Source organism: Arachis hypogaea, chromosome 4 (genome assembly GCF_003086295.3).
Source record: "Arachis hypogaea cultivar Tifrunner chromosome 4, arahy.Tifrunner.gnm2.J5K5, whole genome shotgun sequence".
In the NCBI taxonomy this organism is placed as follows: Eukaryota; Viridiplantae; Streptophyta; class Magnoliopsida; order Fabales; family Fabaceae; genus Arachis; species Arachis hypogaea.
The window spans coordinates 115,235,620-115,242,837 of record NC_092039.1 but is presented as its reverse complement, the minus strand read 5'-3'; the positions used below and the strand labels follow the sequence as shown (position 1 = coordinate 115,242,837).

Genomic DNA, 7,218 nt, shown 5'->3' with positions numbered 1-7,218 from the left:
AGCCGAAATCTTCATCTTTACAGCACTAACAGAAAAAACAAAATAAAACAGAATTTCAGTTTCGGTTTTGGCTTCTCTAACAGAATAACTGTTTCAGTTTAACTTGAGAGGGAAAGGTACCTGGAGAGATCATATCGTAACCGGCAGAGAGAGGAGAATCCCTAGAGGGAAGAACGGCATTGTCGGAGAGCTTCTTTACACGGAGAAAATGAAGGAGAGATAGAAGGAAGATCGAGAGCGTCGTATATGTGTTTCGTTCAATGAGCTAGGAATTGTAGTTTTTTTTTTTTTTTACTTTATATATGTTTGAAAACGGTGGTTCAAAACCGCTATAATCATTAGAACCGTCACGGTATACAAAACCAATTACCGCAGCAACAAAAAATGCCATAATGTCTGGATATTACGACGGTTCTTTAAAACCGCCTTAATATCAATGCTATTTTAAATCTTTTTTTATGTAGTGATACTTCACCTTATTTTATATTGGGTAAATTAAAAAATTTTACGTGCTTATACTTGCTGTTTTTAAAAGTTAAGAATATTTTAATCAAAATCACTTAAAGAAAAGTTTTCAAAATTAATTTGTACTTATTCAAATTAAAAAATCTAACATAACTTTATATAAATTAATTAATATCCAAATTTAATTTTTATATTAATATCTATTATAATATTTATAAATTTTAAAAATTATTTTACCAAACACACTTGTTATTATTTATATATGTTTATTAAAAATAATTTTTAATTAAATTAACTAATATAAATTCTACAATTTTTTTAAAAAAAAATTATTTTTTAAAAATTAACTTTTATAACAAATTATTTTTTTAAAAAAAAAATTTTACCAAACACACGCACGGTCTTACTAATTTTTATCCAGTGGATCATGTAATACCGAATAATAACTAAGCCTTCGAAAGAAAAATACTCATAACATTCTTTAACCTTATAAAACTAAAAGTAACGAAGAACGAGGGGGAAAAAAGAAAGATAGTAAATAAAATTGATATTCATAGAAACATCATCATCAATTTATATATATTAACCTTTTCATTTTCCATGATTGGAACATTATTTATTCAAAGGGAAAATGTTGTAAAGATAGGACTACAAATTGTGACATGGAGGTGGGTACTGACAAACACATAAGTGATTATTGCAAGATCCACTTGCTAGGCTTCCATAGCGTTTTTTGCAAATATCGTCGCACTCGTTACCAAATACACATATACGTAAACTGGGGAGTGTCTGTGTACACTGATTTGAGGCTGCCTCTGTTACTTTCATTAGCCTTTCATTTCCTACGTTTACACATCAAACACATCAAACAATTACTACCTGGATTGTTCATAGTTGGATGTACAATCTAAACTGAAATAAACAAATAGAAACTCATAACGTGTGTTTGTTTTTTTAGTTTTTATTACAAAAAAATGTCAGAAATTATTTTTATTATAAAAATAAAAATGGTATTTTGTTTGAATATTGATATTTAAAGTGTATTACAATATTATAAAAATTATTCAACATGATCCCACGTGCTTTAACACCCTTCAGGCCAAGATTTTATATAGATTTTATAAATTAATCAGAATTTAAATGAAAATCAGTTATTTTTAGTATTGGGAAAATCAAAGAGAGTATACTCTTATTAAAATAATTTTTTAAATAATTTCAACTGCATGAAAAGAATCAGATTGAAAAATTACTTTTTTGAAAATCATAAATAAACTTCTGTGGAAATTCTTTTCGTCTAGAAAAATCACTTTTCATATTTATAAAAATTTTATAAAATATTTGATTTTAAAAGAAATAAATTTCCATTTTTTAAAAAGTAAATAAACATAAGTTACTTTTTTAATTATTTTTAACATTATAAAATATTAGTGTATCGATAAACACTATCTTGCTTATTAATTTACTCTTTTATTTATTAAAAGTGTATAAAAATAATAAAAATTGAATTAGTTGAAACAATGAATGTTTTATAATTTAACTGAAATATTTTGAAATTAAATTAAAAAGCAATTGTAAATAATAAAGAGTATTTTAGAAAAAAAAATTGAACCATTTTATATAGTATAAAAGTATAGATAATATGTAAAATTATATTTTTAAAATATAAAAATATAGAATAAAAGACAAACAATTTTTTTTCGTAAAACACTCACATATATAGAAGACCAGAAAAATTAAATATTGTCTATTGGATAACTTGAACATACCAATGCCAATGGAGAAAACTAAGAAAACGATCAGAACATTAGCAAAGGCCTTCATCTTACAAGGTAATTGAAAGTATGAAACCACTCGTACATGTCTATCTATATTTATAGTGAATCATATGTTTTGATGGGTATGTCTAAAATGAGCACAATAATTATATTTATTGAATGTGCTATATTTATATAAATTATTAATTTTTATTAGATGAAAATCAAAGACTAATATAAAAGAAGAATATTTATGGATTTTAATAAATACAAAATATGCTAATATATAAATAAATATTTTAAATGATAATACTTTAATTTACAAGACTTTAAATGGCAATAAAATCTTTTATTCTTAAATAATTAAATATAAAATATATAAATACAAAATATATAAATATTTTTTATTCATTAAGATTAATTATTTATACAATAAATTTTTATAATATTAAAAAATTATATTAAAAGACTAGAAGAGAGAGCCATGAGGTAGCATATATATTAAAGAGTCTAAAGAATAAAAGAATATATATCAATCCTATATGAGTCACTATTATATACACACATATATACATATACATAATTGATATATATTATTTATTCAGTTTTAAAAAAAATAAAATAAATAATATTTTGATGTATTATATATAATATTTTAAATAAATTATATTTTGACAAATATTCGATAAAAAATTATATTATATAATAATACTTTTTACAAAAATAGTTAGTTAATAAGTATTGTATATAATAACCTAATTATTTATCAAATAATATAAAATAAAATAAAATAATTTTATATTTTTATATTACAGTTTAAAATATTATTTTAATATAATTTTTTAATATTATTAAAAAATTTTGCATAATAATTAATTTTAATGAATAAATTTTGTTTATATTTTTGTATTTATATATTTTATATTTTTAATTATTTAAGTTTAATTAGTTTAGATCTTACTAATATAAGTAAATATATAATGTGATAGGCATGTATTTAGAATTATATTATTTATTTCATTTTAAAATAAGTTAAAAAATAAAAAAATTAATATTTTTATGTATTATATATAATATTTTAAATAAATTATATTTTTAAAATATTTTGATGAAAAATTATATTATATAATAATATCTTTAACAAAATTAGTTAGTTAATAAATTTTGAATATAATAATCTAATTATTTGTGAAGTAATATAAAATAAAATTTTAATTATTTTATATTTTTATGTTACAGTTTAAAATATTATTTTAATATAATTTTTAATATTATAAAAATTTCTTGCATAATAATTAATTTTAATAAATAAAAAATATTCATATATTTTGTATTTATATATTTTATATTTAATTATTTAAAAATAAAATATTTTATTACCATTTAAAGTTATGTGTATTAAAGTATTGTCATTTAAGGTATTTATTTATGTATTAGAATATTCTGTATTTATTAGAGTTCATCAATGTTCTTCTTTTATATTAACTTTTGATTTTTATCTAATAAAATCTAATGATCTATATAAACATGGCACATCCAATAAATACATAATTGTTATGCTCATTTTAGATATACTCCTTTGATGGCATACGTACTTATTTGCTATAAGAATTTAAGGAGACATAATAAAGTTATTAATTGAAAATGTCTTTTAAATAAAAAATATTAAATTTAAATTTGTAATATATTTGTTATGTATTTATTAAAATAAATTATTTAAATTTTTTTACTATTAATTTTAATTTGTGGTCTTAGACTTATTAATTTGGTAAAATTTTTTAAAAAAGTGTTTGTGCTTTAATTTTCAAAATCACAAACTTTTCGTCTTACATTTTAATAAATTAAAAAGATTGTATTTATATTTGCAGCTTGTTAAAAGATAAAAGTACTTTAAAAGTACTAAAAAGGGAGTTTTTCAAAAATATCCTGTATTTATAGATATTTAAAAATTAATATAATTTTATACGTTAATTAATATGTAAATTTAATTTTTACTAGACATTAATGTATTTTAAAATTTTAAAAATTATTTTATCAAATATATTTATTGTTGTTTGTACGTATTTATTGAAAATTATTTTTAATTTAATTTATTAAATATATGTTATAATTTTTAAAAGACTTTTTTTAAAATTAACTTTTAAAAACTAATATTTATAAATTACTTTTAAAAATAAAAATTTTATCAAATTAAATATTAAAATACATTAACTAAATCTCTATTATAATGGATTAAAACTAATTACATTTGAACGAAATCAGAGTTGGATATTGCTCTAAAAGGAGTCAGAGCACGCAAGCATTAATTTATATTTTTGACTCGTAGTCTTTGCTTAATTAATTTTGTCAAGAACCCCATTATTAACGTCAAACTAAATAATTATCCTTTCCAATAAAAAAAAATAGTATACCATTGATAAAAAGAAACTACAATTAATTTACATTTTCTATTCAAACTTTTAAAAAGAGCGTAGTTATTGTTGTGATAAGTATGAATAATGTGGATGATCATTAATAACGTGGATGGCTCAATATTTTTATGATAGAATACTCATATTACCAAGACAGCTTCCATTTAATGAAGGTTGAAAATGTGGACTCTATTCATGTATGAGGTTAAGCTTCCGGTGATGACACTACTACAATTAATAAGAATTTTTTCTCTCTATATCCTCTATATACAAAACTCTTCCTCTCTTTCTTTCATACGCTCGTACTGATGCGTGAGCATCTTTCTTATCTTTTCCTAGTGAATTTGCATCTAATTTGTTGAGGTTAATAAAGAATTAATTACCTTTTAGTCAATATGGATGCTACTTTGAGTCTTTTGCAATTTTGTTTATTTTAGGTAGCATTTAGTTGGATTTGGTAGAGTTTCTGCAGCACAAGAATAAAAGGAAATGGCAACGAGAAGCGACGCGTACGCGTGACTGACGCGTACACGTGATTTGGAGCTTTCCACGGCGACGCGTGCGCGTGACTGACGCGGACACGTGATTTGAAGAATTTCACAGCGACGCGTGCACGTGACCGACGCGCCCGCGTGACTTGCGTAGAAGACCAGCGACACGAACGCATGACTGACGCGTACGCGTGACATGCGCCACGTGCAGAAAACGTAGAAAATACTGGGGGTGATTTCTGGGCCCCATTTTAGCACCCAAGTTAGGCGCGAATCCAATGAAGCCAAGTGGTCCCTACGTTACAAAACACGAAGTAGTTAGTTAATTCTGATTTAAATTCAAATTTGATTTTAAAATAGAAAAAGATATTATCTTAATTTTAGATATTAGGTTTTAAATTAATTAGGATTAGTTATAAAAAGGAGATACTTCTCTTCTGTTGGGGGAGGTTCCATTCAGGGGGATTCCATTAGGGAATTCTATACAATTTTACATTCCATATTCCACAGTTTTCCCCTCTGAACCATGAGCAACTAATCCTCCATTATTAAGGTTAGGAGTTCTATCTATTTGTATGGATTGATTTTATTACTTTTTCTATTTTAATTCATATATGGATTTATAATTTAAGAATTGTTTTCGCTCTTTATCTTATAAATTTGGGTGGAACGGAAGTATGACCCTCTTTCTATTTGAGTTCTTGTAAAACTTGGAAAAACTCTTTACTTAAACAACAGCTTGAAAACATATTCTCCTAAATTTTAATTATTTGTATTTAACGGGATACGTGACATATAATCCCCTTATTTTTGAATATTTAGGATTCTTGTGGCATATAAACTGAAATTTGATCATCACCCTCTAATTGGAATCAATTGACCAAGGAATTGGCAGTTGATGAATTTTAGAGGAGACTAGGAAGGTCTAAGGAATTAGGGTTTAGTCATAAATAGTTTGCCATGAATTAAATCTTGCATGATTAAAATAGTTAATAAGAAAAGTCAATCCAGAAAATAGATAATTCTGAAACCTTAACTATTTTCTCCATATTTTATTTTCAACTTATTTACTTGCGTGCCTGCCTTATGATATTTTCAAGTTTAAACCTTTTGAATATCTCAAAACCCTTTTCTGCTTGCCTAACTAAGTAAATCTTTTAACAATTGTTGCTTGATCCATCAATTCTCATGGGATCGACCCTCACTCACCTGAGGTATTACTTGGTACGACCCGGTGCACTTGCCGGTTAGTCTATGGTTGTAAAAATACCGCACCACATACATATATAAATATATAAGTATCATATTTTATATTGAGATAGTAATTGTGGTTAATATTGTTATCTAATTATATTTCTTTACTTTATGTTTGTTACCTCTTTCTTATTTATTTATTTATTTTTTTATTTTACAACACATTATCAGCACGAAGCTCTAACAAAGTTTTTAGGAAGACTTCAGGTAACAAATTTTTATTATGTTAAAACTCTTTCATCTTGAGTATAATGCTTTTGATATATCTGAAAATAATTATTTACCATGGATATTGGATGTTGAAATTCATCTTGATTCAACGGATCTTGAAGATACCATTAAGGCTGAAAGTAATACATCCCAGAAGGATAAAGCCAAAGCCATATTTTTCCTTCGTCGTCATCTTGACATATGATTGAAAAATGAATATCCCACATTAAAAAATACTGCAGATATGTGGAAAGACCTTGAAAAAGGTATAATCATGAAAAGACGGTGATATTTTCTCAAGCCCAATATGTTAGAGAAAATTTTTTCGACCTTCTATGCCTCGAATGTGCTCCTGCAACAGCAGTATCGAGAAAAAGGATTTAAAAAATATTATGAGCTAATTTTTTGACTTCTTGTTGCTGAACGCAACAATGAATTGCTCTTAAGAAATCACGAAGTGCGCCCAGCTAGCGCCGCCTTATTTCCTGAAGCAAATGTAGCAAATTATAACTCCAGAAGAGGTAAATGGCAAGATTTTGATAATAAGAAAAATTATGAAAGGAAAAAGAATTATGTTCACAAAGGATCTCACCAGAAGTGGGATAAAGAAAGAAACAATGGGTAAAGTATATC

The 7,218-nt window shown here is 24.6% G+C and overlaps 1 long non-coding RNA gene across 1 annotated transcript; it reads right to left on the bottom strand.

Annotated features, from left to right (window-relative positions):
• Positions 1 to 1,015: 1,015 nt before the first annotated feature.
• On the bottom strand, positions 1,016 to 2,352 carry LOC112797421 (uncharacterized). The gene is made up of 2 exons (XR_003199770.3): positions 2,232 to 2,352; positions 1,016 to 1,307 (listed from the first exon to the last, which is right to left on the bottom strand). It is a non-coding gene; the product is annotated as an uncharacterized lncRNA (long non-coding RNA).
• Positions 2,353 to 7,218: the final 4,866 nt, after the last annotated feature.